General features: G+C 38.9%; 1 non-coding gene across 1 annotated transcript; it reads right to left on the bottom strand.

Moving 5' to 3' along the window:
* Positions 1 to 14,386: 14,386 nt before the first annotated feature.
* LOC114227738 (U6 spliceosomal RNA) lies at positions 14,387 to 14,491 on the bottom strand. The gene has a single exon (XR_003613806.1). It is a non-coding gene; the product is annotated as a U6 spliceosomal RNA (small nuclear RNA).
* Between the last annotated feature and the right edge of the window lie 377 nt (positions 14,492 to 14,868).

Here is a 14,868-nt window from a genome sequence, read left to right as displayed (position 1 = left end):
AGCGATTTATAGACAATTAAATGCTGTCTAAAATGTAGTATCCCTGCTGGACAGTGTGGCTCAGTGGTTGAGCACCGAACTATGAACCAGGAGATCAAGGTTCAATTCCCGGTTAGGGCACATGCCCGAGTTGCAGGCTCAATCCCCAGTGGGGGGTATGCAGAAGGCAGCCAATCAATAATTCTCTTTCAGCATTGATGTTTCTATCTCTCTCTCCCTCTCCCTTCCTCTCTGAAATCAATAATATATATAATGAAGTAGCCCTATTTCTACTAGGTCCTTCTTGTTCTACTAAAGTGTCAAGATAACAAATAAGCATAACTGTGGAAATTGGAAAGAAGAAGCAGAATTATTAAGGAACCCTGTGATTTGAAGAATGACTCTGCAGAGGGTCCCTGGTTTTCTTGTTGTCTCTCATGTATCTTGGACTGGCCATTGCAGAAAACCTCAAGCCAGAAACTAAAACAAACTGGAAAAAAATCCATCAAAAGCCTTACTCTCTAGCTAGAGGACTGGAAAAAGGGTGGCCTACCAGAACAGAAATTTTTTTAGGCAATATCTACTATACCCCAGCCAAACAACAATACAAAAACCACCCTCCTGCTGCCCTCATGTTTAAACATGAAAGAGTGAGCTCCATCCCACTCCTCATGGATGAATCAGATGTTAGAATTATCTGACTAGGATTTTAAAGTAGCCATCACAAAATTATTTTAGTAAAAAAATTATTATTCTCTTAAAGAAAATAAAAAAGGGGAAACCTTGGAAGAAAACATAAAAATTATAGAGAAAGAACCAAATGCAAATTACAGAATCCAAAAATGCAATGACATTCGGAACTATAATAAAAATGAATGTGCTTATCTATAATAATAAAACCATAATATGCTAATTAGACCAGACATCTTTCTGGACAACCTTCCGGACAAAGCTGGGGCTTCGAGGGAAGCTTAGGTCCCGGGTTCCATAAGGAAGCCGGTGCCAGCAGCCGGGGGAAGGAAGGCCTACTCTTGCACAAAATTCGTGCATTGGGCCTCTAGTAATATAATAAAAATGACAGAGTACAGAATTGGTAGAAGCAATGAATTTGAAATCAGATCAATTAAACATACCCAATCAGAACAGAGAGAGTAGACCTGAGCAACAATAACAAAAGAGATAACATTCCTAACATTGAAATCCCAAATGACAAGGAGAAGGAATGTGGGGCTGAAAATGTTTTCAAAGAAATACTGGTTTAAAGTCCTCAAATTTGGTGAAATATGTAAATCTACAGATGTAAGAACATGAATGTCAAATAAGATAGACCTAAATAAACTCATGCCAAGACACAAAAAGCTAATAAAAAACAATCTTGGAAGAAGTAAGAGAGAAATGATACATTATAGGGAAAATAACATTTCAGATACAATGAATTTCTCATATGAAATCATGCAGGTCAGAAAGAAATATCCTTGAATGCTTCAAGTGGAGAAAGAAAGGAAACATTGACTGTGAGTTCTATTGTCTGGCAAAACTGTCCTTCAGGAATGAAAACAAAATAAAGCATTCTCAGGTGAAACAAAACTGAGAAAAGTTGTCACTAGCAAGGCTACCCTTTCTATAAACAGAAAGGAAATGATAATAGAAGGCTTGAAATTCCAGGAAGATAAGAGAACACTGGAGTCCGCAAAAATAAAGATAATATAATAGACTATTCTTTACAAGAGTTTTCAAAATCATATTTGGTGGTTGAAGTAAAAATAACAACATCTGATTTTGTATCAAGTGTATGCCAAAAGGTTCTTAAAATAATTACGGTATATTATAAATTGGGGACAGTAGAGGTACCTAATAGAAGTTAGATTTTGACATTTACTTTAACTAGAGGATCATAAAAGAACATCAATACCAGTAAACTGTGGTAAGTTCTTTATGTATATTGTAATACCTAGAACAACCACTAAAACAAAATTATACAAAGCAAGATAATATAAAAACATTAATAAATCAAGAAAGAAACCTAAATAATTTCAAGTACCTTGATGTCTTAGACTATTAGAACTAATATAACAAATTGCCATAGACCGGCTGGTTTAAAGAACAAAGATCTTTTTTTCTCAGAGTTATGGAGGTTTGGAAGTCCAAGATCATCAAGGTGTCCCAGTCAGATTCAATGCTTGGTGAGAACCTTCTTCCTGACTTGGGGGCGACCGTATTCTCTCTGTGTCTTCACATGACAGAGAACAGAAAGAACTGTGGTTTCTTATTGCTGACTGTACAACTCTTCCAGCAATGGGGACCAATGCTGAGTCCCTGATATGATACCATCTCTCAAAAACATACTTTATTTCTGTACACTTTTTCAATCTGAGACAGTGATTCATGCTCACAGAGGGAAACACTTGTAATGCAGGCATGAGTCTTGCTTTCCTGCCCACAGGACCTCAGCCAGCACAACTATCTGGAGCCTTATTTACTATTTGATTTAACAGGGGATCACCCTTACAATCATTACTGTCCAGTATTCTCACTTTATTCCAACTGCTGGGAGTGGGCCCATGACCTTGGGATCCAGGACACTATACAGAAGTTCTTGGCCTGATATAATGTGCACAGAAGATGTACCCTACAGGCAATACTTGAGTAAGATGGAGCAACCTTCAGGACAGATTGAATTCTGTTGTAATATACTTGTACTTATACATATGCAGATGAATTTCATATACATTTTTATATAGTAGTTCTCCAGAAGGAACTGTGGGGTCCAAGAACCAAGAAATTGGAAGCAAGAGAAGCTCTACTTATCCACATTCTCAGTACGCTTTTACTGGCTATAATTTTAGGATCTGCAAATTTAGAATGTTTTGCTTCCCAAAGGGGGGACTCCACTGCCAGAAGGTGCAGAAAGAGAGCGAGTAAATCATAAGCTGCGATTGCCAGTTGGACACATCACATTCCTTGTGTGAAGAGGAGCCATCATCCAGGCTGGGGAATCGATTCTGATCATCAGGAGAAAAGAAGGCCGCAGTCACACAGTGAAAGGGATGGGGAAGGTATTAGGTCCCCGGTGATTCTCTTGAGCAGCTCTTGTATGTCTTTTGCCAACGTTTGACAGCAAATGCAAAAGTATAGCAACTGCATCCTGAGAAAGGAACAGTGCCAGGGGCTCAAATCTCACAGAAATGAAGGTTTGATTACATCTCTAGCTAATGCATTGACACACCAGCTGTTGTTCTAACTTAGGGTGGGGGAAGTCTATCATGGGTGGAGGAGACAGGAGATGATGTGTTTTAACTTTGGCCCTGAGACCAGCAATTGGATTAGTAGTTCAACCCAATATGATCATTCCCTATATATCATCCAGAAAGAGATGTTTATCAGAACTCCGGAAAAACTGACACGAAGAGTGGTCTTTGTTGAACACTGATCCATTCCCCAGATCTTCCTTCAGTGAAGAATCAGTGTCCCAAATGCTAGATGGGCTCTAAGCAGACTATCTTCAGTTGAAAGTCCTTCTGAATTTTTTAAGGTGCCCAGTCTTTTCTCTCCCAAAGTCACATCTCTTCCCACAAAACAGACATCCAATAACTGATTAAATGAACACATAAAGAATGATCATCTTGGCCCATTCAGGATAACACTGAAGGAATGTTATAGCTCCAAATCTCCCCATGCAATCAGTCAAGATTGTTGCTGGGTCTACATCACAGTTTAGCTAGTCACTCTGCCCACTCCTGCTTCCTTTCTCTTCTTCCACAGGATTGTTTGCAGGGGTGCTTTACACACTAACACAATCTGCATGGTAAACTACCTCATAAAATCTACTTCCCTTTTATATCGGGTGTTCACCTGGAACTAGAACCATGATGGGAGCTGCCCTGTAGGACATGGCTTCGTAGAGGGCAGACGTCTGAGAGCAACCATAATCCTGAAAGACATGTCCTGGTTTCTCCTCCTCCCACTTCTCCAATCATCTAATCTCTATGAATTTAATTACCATAACTTGGCCAGAAGCCAATTGGCAAGGTAGCCTGGGAAATGAATTTTAGGTATAGAATAAAAATAAAACTCTTCAATTATAAACCCCCATTTCAAAATAGATTAAAGTACTAATAAATACCTCACTGATCAGTTTTATATTTTTCCCCACATCTTTGTATTATACTCAGTGAAATCAGGTGTTTCCCATATTTTAAAAGCTTATCTACCTGTCTATCTAAGTAACTAGCTATGTTCTACTTTAATTCTTGGAGAAATGGCATTATAGGATGGCTACTAATATTGCAGGTAGCCCCGTGTATGAGCAGGCAGCGTGGTTTTCACCGCCTATTAATACTAGGGTTAGGATCATAGGAAAGGTAAGACTTACCAACTGCATGTAAAGCACAGCAAAACAACCTAGGTAAAATATATTTAAGATTTTAAAAAATACTGTACCTATTCCCACATTAAATAAAAGTATATTTTTTCAAGCTTCTAAACATAAAGAGTAGAAGAATAACATAGCTAGTACTGTCAGCTAAAAATTCTACTATTGCATTGCATATAATCAGGGACAGTTTTTGTTTTGATTTTATTTGTATTTTAGTTTTTTTATTTCAGGTACATATAATCTATAATCAAAGTTACTAGAGTACATTTGCTGAATTTTCTTAAATTTAATAAGAAAAACTACTTGATATAAATACTTTAAACTTATCCTGGACTTCTCAATAATGTAATTATTCCATGTATTCATGTAAGTAGCTTTAATTTATTAGCTGAAATATTTTAACTACAGATATAATAATTTAAGCTTATAGAGTGCAATTGAAATCTTTATTTACATAATATTAATTTTAAAGTTACAAATTGAAATGCATGCTTTAAATAATCAAAATTATAAGTAGTAAATGTATATACATTTTGCATGAATACATTTGCAATCAAACATTTTTGTAATACAAAACTCTTAAGTATTTCTTTTGATTGAATTTTAATTAATTATTAAATACCTCCTTTAATAGAGTTGTATGTAAAATAAATATACTACAAATGTTCAAATTTTGAATTAGTTGAAATATACTTCTTAAGGTTTTAACTCCATTTTTTGATGAAATATAGAAAATTTTCCAAAATGATTTAAACTTTTAAGGTAAGTTGGTTGAATCTCCTGAAGAAAAGATCTGTATCTTGAGTGTATGTGACTAATAGTTATATTTTCATCTCATAAATCTGTAGCTGAAATTTAGTCATTTACTAAAACTCTGATTTATACCATATATGGATCTTTCTTTGAAGCAAAGAAGTCAGAATTATACCAGGGGCAAGAAGCTACAAATAAAATACATTGACCTTCATATATGAAGATGATACTTCTGAAATTCCTTGAATTGAATAGGAACATTGAGGGGTTTTTTTTCTGCAAAGAGATGGTTGAGCTTTAAATTATCTACTTAATTCCTTTTTCTGTGCTCTGAGCTAGCTGTGATTCTTTTCATTCTATTTCTCTATCAGCTTCTGACTTAATATTTGAAATTTTAGTTATTAAATTTTTATCTTTTAAAACATTTCATATATACAAAATACTGAGGTATTAAAAATATTAATATAATTGAATAAATGTAAATGAAACAAGTGCATTTGAAAAGGTATGCATTATAAAAGTATAAATAGGTTAATTTAGATAGTTTAAGAATTATCTATATTATAAAGAGGTAATATGCAAATTAGGCTGGGACTCCATAATGGGTCATGACCAGTCAGGATGAGGTTGCGCGTGCAGGTAAGGCCCGGAGTGGAGACAGAGACAGAGGCAGGGGAGTGTGGGTCCCGGCCCCCCACAGCCCTGGAATGGACACAGGCAAGGGGGCTGGGGGACATTGCGAGTCAGGCACAGGTCCCAGCCCCCAGTGGTGCCGTCCAGCCTGACTCCCACGGCGGATGGCACTGCACGAGTCAGGCACGGATCCCGCCCCCCCCCCCCCGGGGTGCCTTCTCGCACGGCGGGAGGTGGGGCACCTCCTCGTGTGATTTCAATCGCATGCTGGGCCTCTAGTTTTATAATAATGTTGAATATTTTCATTTTCCCAAAGGAATTTAAATATACATTACTTATTTCCAGAAAGCATCTGTGTTCCATGGGATCATATTTTGGGAAATTCTGATTTTTTGCATCTTAGTTGGTTGATGAAAATAACAACTGAAATATTAGCCATACTTTCTATCTATGAAGTTCAAAGAGATAAAATGCAACCCATTCTAAGTTACCAAAATTCTATATAAGATGCTTTTGTTTTTCAACACCAGCAAATATATTTCAGGCACTGAAAATGTCATTTAATATTATCATTTATTTTGAAAAAATAAAGTCAAGTTTAAAATGTGCCTTTCCAGTCCTAGCTGATTTGGCTCAGTGGATAGAGTGTCGGCCTGTGGACTGATGGGTCCCAGGCTCGAATCCAGTCAAGGGCACATGCCCCAGTTGCAGGCTCTATCCCAAGTAGGGGGTGTGCAGGAGGCAGCTGATCAATGATTCTCTCATCATTGATGTGTCTATCTCTCTATCCTTCTCCCTTCCTCTCAGAAATAAATAAAAATACTTTTTAAAAAATAATAATAAATAAAATGTGTCAGTCCAGGAAAAAATATTTTCTTATCAAAACTGGGTCTTATGCCACAAATGTCTTAATAGGTATTCTTATTTTTGGAAAAAATAAAATGTTCTATTGGTTCTTCTCTAGTTTTTAAATACTAAGCAATGAATAGTTGGAAACCATCAAATAAATACATTATCAAATACAATTTTGATTTTAACAACTAGAAAAGAACATCTGTACAATAATGATTTTAACAAAAACACCAGAAATACTGATATTTTCTTTGGGAGGTGACTATGTTTTAATTAGACATCAGTGTGTAGCATTAACTTATCATAATCCTCAATTCAAAGAAGATTAGCATCAGTAGGCAACATTAGGCTCCTGCTACTTTTTTCTCTCTCTTTTTTTGTAAAAGTTTTGTTCTTTCCAAGTCTTACTGCTCTACCCTCATAGGGACTTTAGATAGAATTTGCATTTTTCACAGCTATTTGATTATAATTTACACAAAAGACACTGTTATAAATCTTATATTTTCCAGCCAGCCATTCATAGGAACTATCTATGTAGCTCTAATAATATCTAATTTATTTCTAAATTTTGCAGTTTTTCACAATATACATCAACCACATTTTACTTCTTTACTCATCTAATGATAGGTTTCTAGGTTACTCAATTACCTGTTACCAAAAGCCATAATAATGTGAATATTTTTGTGTATACCTACTAATCAAATGTATAAGAATTTCACTAAAAAGTAAGTCCAAAAATAGGAATTATGAGTATAAAGCACATGCCTTTTTGACTGGACAAAGTGATGTCAGAAAATTATTTTAGTTTGCACTTCCTTCAATAAATGTTTCTATAAACCTATATTCTTGCCAGCACTCGGTATTATACACATTTGTAATAGACACAGACAGAGGGAAAGGGGGAGTGGAGGGTTGGTCGATGTGGGCAAAGAGGGGGATGGGGACAGAAAGAGAGTGTGCTTGTGGCAAGAGGCACACAATTCAGTGTGGAGATGATGTTTTATTGAGTTGTACACTTGAGACCTGTACCCCAAGTATTTCAATATAAAAGGATCATAAAGTTGCCTGGCCAGCACGGCTCAGTGTTTGAACCAAGAGGTCACAATTAAATTCCCAGTCAGAGCATATGCCTGGGTTGTGGGTTCCATCCCCAGTGTGGGGCATGCAGGAGGCAGCTGATCAATGATTCTATCTCATCATTGATGTTTCTATCTCTCTCTCCTGTAGAGAGTGCCTGGGAAGGCACATGAGCTGATTGTCAGCTGAGTCCGAGTAGTGTGGGCAGAGCCATGTCCTGGAAACATACCATGCAGGTATGTTGTTAGCCTGACCCTTAGCTCAGGTGCCAGGGGGTGGGTTTCATTATCTAAGTTCAGCCAGGCACAAGGAACAGACGCAATTATCCGGGCTCAGCCAGGAGTGACAATTACAAAGAAGCCACAAGACTGAAGAATTACAGCTTGATCTTTAACCATGATTTCACATAATTTCCTTTGTCTTAAACTCTAGTAAAACCTCCTGGGCTCATGCTGTATATAATAAATGTGCTGCACCAGCTCTGGGTCACTGTCCCTCCATCAGAGGGCAGCGTCCCACCTGGTCCCAGCTTTCCCTACTGTCTCTGTGTCTGTCTCTCTTTTTCTCAATCCCCAGTCGCCCCTACTCAGGACTCATCTGCTCTCTAGCTGTGCTGGTCGTGGCAGAGAGAGAAAGACTTATACTCTCCCTCTCCCTTCCTCTCTGAAATCAATAAAAAAATATTTTACAAAAAAATAAAAATAAATAGATTAAGTACAGTGCTCAAACTTTAGTTGGTTACTTTTCCTCATCCATCTATCCTTAGTTGCTATTATGTAATTCACTTAAAATATGGTTAGCTGCTTTGTTCTTTGTATTTCATTTCAAGTACTGTTCCCAAACTGTTGTTTATTATAATTACCTTCTTTATTTGGACATGTGAACCATTTTCAAGGTTCCAAAAGCCAGAACTGTACAAAAAGGGAGCAGTCAGAACAGTGATTTCTCTTCACTCTGCATTGCTGCTGTCCTCTTTGCCCAGTTCCCACCTATCTTCTCTAGGTAGCCAAGCTCATAATGCTAGGTAGACAAGCTCACAATGCTTTGTGTTTTCTTATTGCATTGGTATTCAAATACCTGTGCATGTCACTTCTTTTCTCCCCCTGCCACCACTTTTTAAACCAAAAAGAATGCATTGGCAAATTGTTATTTTTATAAAAGGATATAAGATAGAGAGTGACTAAGAATGACTACGTCATCAAGGCAGATCAGGAAATGGTTTTATTTCAAAGTAATATACTGAGAAATGAAATAAAATGAGTTTTCTGAACTACTAGATTATGTATCTCTTGAATGTTGATGTTTGTCTTCATGTTTTAGATTTTTAATTGTTACTTCTTACTGACTAGAGGCCCAGTGCACAAAATTCATGCCCAGGTGGGGGTGGTCCCTTAGCCCAACCTGAATCCTCTCCAATCTGGGACCCCTCAGGGGATGTCCGACTATCGGCAGTCGGACATCCCTCTCACAATCCGGGACAGTTGGCTCCCAACCACTTGCCTGCCTGCCAGCTTGATCACCCCATAACCACTCCCCTGCCAGCCTGACTGACGCCTAACTGCTCCCCTGCCGACCTGGTCGCCCCTAAGTGCCTTCCCCTGCCTACCTGATTGCCCCTTCCTCGGCCCCCACCACCGTGGCTTTGTCCAGAAGGACGTCCGGATGGATGTCTGAAAGATGTCTGGTCTAATTAGCATATTACCCTTTTATTAGTATAGATAACATATATGCCCCTAAAAAGTTATATTATTTTACACGCTTTAAATTGTACAGTACATTCAACCTCTTTTACCCTGTTTGTTTGTTTTGTTTTTTCTTTTTCTAAATATATCTTATTGATTTTTTTTCACGGAGAGGAAGGGAGAGGAATAGAGAGTTAGAAACATTGATGAGAGAGAAACATCAATCAGCTACCTCCTGCACACCCCCAACTGGGGATATGCCCGCAGCCAAAGTACATGCCCTTGACCGGAATCGAACCTGGGACCCTTCAGTCCACAGGATGATGCTCTATCCACTGAGCCAAACTGGTTAAGGCCCCCATACTTCTTTTTTTTTCTTTTTAGATTATCCACATTTGTAGATATGGCATTAATTCATTTCCCATTGAGTTTTAGAGCGAGTGGAAGGGAGAAGGATAGAGAGAGAGAAACATCAATGTAAGAAACATCCCTTCAATTGCCTTCCTTAGGAGTCCTGACCAGGGATCCAACTTGAAACCCAGGTATGTGCCAGGTATGTGGCCTGACCTGGAATTGAACCTGCAACCTTTTGGTGCACAGGACCACGCTCACGCTCAACCAACCTATCCACTTCAGTCTGGCTGTTATACAATTTCTGGAATTTTATTTCAATTAATTCTCGCAAAGTCTGTGGTTTAGGTAATATTCACATTTTGCTGATGAGAAAGAAAAAAACAACCTCTTCGTTTTGAGACATTATTCTTCCCTCATTGCTGCGTTTTCCTGCCAGCCCTAGAAAGGCTCTTGACAATGGTTTCACTGGGTATCCAGAGTCAGAAGCATTCTCCTCACCACTACCCTCTCCAAAGCCTCCTCTGCACTGGTACTGAGGCTGTCCTGGAAGGCACAGAGGCTAGGTAACAAAGACAACGACAGGATTTGGACCACTGGAGCCACCGTATCCACCTCTCCTCTCCATGCTGGAGAAGGCGGGGCCAGCAACTTCCAGCAGCACCGAGCTTCCGGATAGGCCAAGGTTTGCGGTGCTAGCTCTTTGGACACCGGAAGGGCTGCAGTCTCTTCCTCTCAAGAGCTGCTGTCGCCCCCGAGGTTATAGGGCTGCCCTGAAAGTCCTCTGCGAGCCTCCAGTCCGTGGCAAACATGGCAGTGGACTCGGCAATGGAACTGCTATTTTTAGATACTTTAAAACACCCCAGCGCTGAGGTAAGACTTCGCTTCTTGATTCTGACTCTGCTTCTTGACTGTGGGACATGTACAAAAAATCCTTAGGCATGCTTCGACTTTCCCTCCTGCCAGTGGCCTTAAATTCTGCACGTACACACCCCCTCCCCCCAGCTGGGTGTGGGCACCACGTCTGCGGGAGAGCATCGGTGGCCAGGACATTTCTCTGCCTTATCTTAGGCTCCTGCATCTTTGGTTGAGTTGGCTGTTCTGCTCGCTTTGCTCCCCTGCCCCCTTACCCCTGTCAACTTTGGGCCTTGAAAATATCTTGGTTCTCAGGTTTAGCTCAGGTGGTGTGTGGGAGGGTCTCAGACTGTGTTTGACAGCAGTTCCGGAGACAGAGCAGGTCACGATGGCTTCATGATTCCTAAATCCCTTCTCCCAGGTCCTTTTTCTAACGGGAGTTAGGTTGCCCAGATGTGACACTCATTCGGTTTAGGATTCACCCATTAGGACATGACATATTTGCACGGAACAGCTTTTGCGTGGAGGATACCTGCAAGGAAGGGAATCAGCGGTGAAAGGAACCAATGGCGGATTTGGAACCCCCAGACAGGGAACCTCGCTCACTCCCTGCATGTCTCCCCACTGCACTCCCTGCATGTCTCCCTCAGCGGCCGGCCTGGGGGTGCAGGAGGCTGGCTTCCTTCATCACCCTTCCACGAAGGAAGCCAAGCCTCCTGACCGCTCTGCCGGCTCCGTGGCTCCGGACTATGCTGCCATCTTTGTGGCTATGGGCGTGGCCATCTTTGTCACAGAGTGATGGTTAATTTGTATATTACCCTTTTATTAGATAGGATTGTTTTGCTTTATGATATTATTACCTAACATCTCTGAACATAATATATTCTTAAGGTATCAATATAAATTCATGCAAGAAATACTATTTTATAGAGTTATTTTTTGAAAACCTCTTGAGATCCTATTACATCATCATTTCTGGTTTTTAAAGATCACAGAAGCATGAAATATAACTGACATCATATTTGCTAGCTTTTCATTATACTCTACTATATATTGTAGTGATATATAAATAAAATCCCTTGTATTTCAGTGAGTAGAAATATAAATTCTAGTAATATAATAAAAAGATTTGTTGTTAAATAGTCATCAAAGATATGTCATTGCTAAGTGATTTTATGCAATAAAAATACTGCTAAATATTAAAGAGAAATGGGAGAAATGTAGACCATGAAAAATAAAATGTAATTGAAACTATGAGAATAAAAGTTAAAATAATATTTACTACTTTGTTTTAAAATCTTATTATTATATACCTACCTCTTTTTGCTATATTTACATCTAAAGCTATATATGTGTTTAGACTGCTACTTCTAACTTATTTAACCACATATATTTAGTTATTTACTCAATATTGGAATATACTAAAATAATTTCAAAATTGTTCAATCACATTTGTTAGTAACAAGTGTACTGACTGAAGTACAATATTTGGTTACTGTCTTTTTGGCTTTAACCTTAGAGTCAGGTAGCCAAATGTTGTGTTCCAAAGTTACCGTAATTGCTCCTCTCTTCTTCTGTGTAGTATGGTCATATTATTCACTTGAAATTGAGTGATTTGATTATTTATATTTGAATTCCATTTTTAGTTTTCTTTTCTTTTATTTTCTTCTTATTATGTAAAACATTAATATGGCTTTAAAAATCTATATAAAAAGGAACGTTCAGAAAAATATTACCCTCCCCCCCAATTCCTTTTGTTTCATTTTACTACTGAGACATAATTCACATGCTGTAAAATTTATCTGATTAAAAGTGTACAATTTAACCCTAGCCGGTTTTGCTCAGTGGATAGAGCATCAGCCTGCGGACCAAAGGATCCTGTGTTTGATTCTGGTCAAGGGCACATACCTTGGTTGCAGGCTCCTCCCCGCCCAGGCCCTGGTCCGGGAGCATGCAGGAGGCAACAAATCAATGTGTTTCTCTCACATCGATGTTTCTGTCTCTTTCCCTCTCTCTTCCACTCTCCCTAAAAATCAATAGAAAAATATCCTCAGGTGAGGATTAACAAAAAAAAACACACAAAAACACTGTATAATTCCGTGGTTTTAAGTATATCATATTTAATTTTCCTATTTATTTCATCTTCTTTTCTATCCACACCCAACATTAAACAAAGTTAATAAATTATTTAACTCAAGTGTCCTCTGTGGTGCCTAAGGAGGCCACGCTCTCTTCCTCCAAACACTAGTGGTCAGACCTGCCCAAATCTCGGCATTTCTCCAGGACCAACCTACCCCAGGATGGTGTGGGATACAGCACATTCACCTGTCACCCAGCCGCCATTCTGGTTCCAAGGCTGCATCTCTCCACTGGACTGGTGAGAGGGTTGTCAGTGTTTTGCTCCTGGGCCTACTTCCAGCTGTGTATTTTAATCCTTCTTCTGCGATGGACTACTCCCTGGCTGCGCTCCTCTCTCTCCATAGTCACTGGGACCTGGGACAAGTTGTTATTGACTATGTTCAAAAGGATGCATTGCAGAAAGCTGCCAAGGCAGGCCTCTTGGCACTCTGGGCTTTCACCTTTGCTGGGCTTTGTTATTTCAACTATCATGACGTGGAAGCTCTGACCTTCTTGACTTAATACCTTGAAAGTTGATTGTACACCTCTTTGCCTCTGCTCTGTCATGCCATTCATCTCACAATAAGGAGGAAGTAACAGGTAAGTCCACTGGTGAGATAAATCTCTTCTCCTAATCACCTGGCTGGTTTTATAATTTAATCTGTAAGGAAAAGGCTTGAGAGGAATTGTATCCAAGAAATTGTGAGACTGAGTCCCGCATTCTGACGAGTGAATGAGGTTGTCCTCCAGCTTCTCAAGACTCACAATATCACTGAACATTATATATGAGCTTTCCCATTTTAATTTACCAAACTGTTAAAGGGAATTAGCTTTATTACTATCAATACCTAATCAAACTTCTATATTTGCCCTAGGAATTATGGAAAGAGGAAAAGCTATTAATTCATAAGTAAAAGACTACAGAAACTTATGCAGCACTTAATGTTTGAAAACTTTCCCCCTCTGTTTAGTTGATACCAGTCACTGATGGTTATATGTCTTTGGGAAACTTTAAAGTTAGGAAATGCTGATGTTTCACATTACTAATTTCTAAATCCTGGTAAAAAAGAGCCAGAAGAACTGAATATAGAGAAGTTCCATGCAGGGAAGAGGTACATCTGTAAAGGTATCAAAATATTACATGTTCTAAACTGAGACTTAACTCCTCAAATGTGTTCATTTTACTTGTCCCAAAATAATATCCACAAATATAAAACTTTAAATAATAGATTGTTATTTTTCCCACTATAAGAATCTTTAATGTGAAATGTATTCTGTGAAAAAAAAATTTTAAGTAAAATTCTGTGTAATAAATAAATAAATAAATAATGTTTAACTTGTATTTTACCTCAGTATTTTTTTCTTACACTTTACATATATTACCTCATTTTTGCATATACAATCTTAATTTATAGTTGAGGATACTGAAACCAGAAGAGATTATGTAACTTTTACAATATTGGGCTTATGATCCATGTACTTTATACCTTCACATCTCCTCCTCTAATGCTTTCATCCTGGTCTGGATAGTGCAATACCTCACCCAGATTTTTGCAAAAGTGCCTACCTGGTATCCATGCCTCTGTCATTCATTGCTGATAGTCTCTTCTTTGCAATGCAACCAGAATGATCTACTAAACACTGAGGAGAAAGCATGTCTCTTCTTTGCTTGAATCCATACAAAACTCTCCCCCCCACCCCCGCTTTCTTTTAAAATATGGAACGCTTTACGAGTTTGTGTGTCATCCTTGCACAGGTGCCATGCTAATCTTCTCTATATCGTTCCACACTGGGGATGGAACCCACAACCCAGGCATGTGCTCTGACTGGGAATTGAATTGTGACCTCTTGGTTCAAACACTGAGCCACGCTGGCCAGGCAACTTTATGATCCTTTTATATTGAAATACTTGGGGTACAGGTCTCAAGTGTACAACGCAATAAAACATCATCCCCACACTGCATTGTGTGCCTCTTGCCACAAGCACACTCTCTTTTATCCCCATCCCCCCCACCCCCACCCCGCTTTGCCCACATCCACAAACCCTCCACCCCCTACACATTTGGGTGGTAACTAATTAAAACATCAGCCACACTAGAGCTCTTGCTAGACAATAATCAGTTTTATCCTTTAAAACAATTATTGTTATTGTTACTAGAGGCCCGGTGCATGAATTCATACACTGGTGGGGTC

Source organism: Eptesicus fuscus, chromosome 8, assembly GCF_027574615.1.
Source record: "Eptesicus fuscus isolate TK198812 chromosome 8, DD_ASM_mEF_20220401, whole genome shotgun sequence".
Classification (NCBI taxonomy): domain Eukaryota; kingdom Metazoa; phylum Chordata; class Mammalia; order Chiroptera; family Vespertilionidae; genus Eptesicus; species Eptesicus fuscus.
The sequence above is the reverse complement of the archived record's forward strand: the minus strand, read 5'-3'. Positions and strand labels throughout refer to the sequence as shown.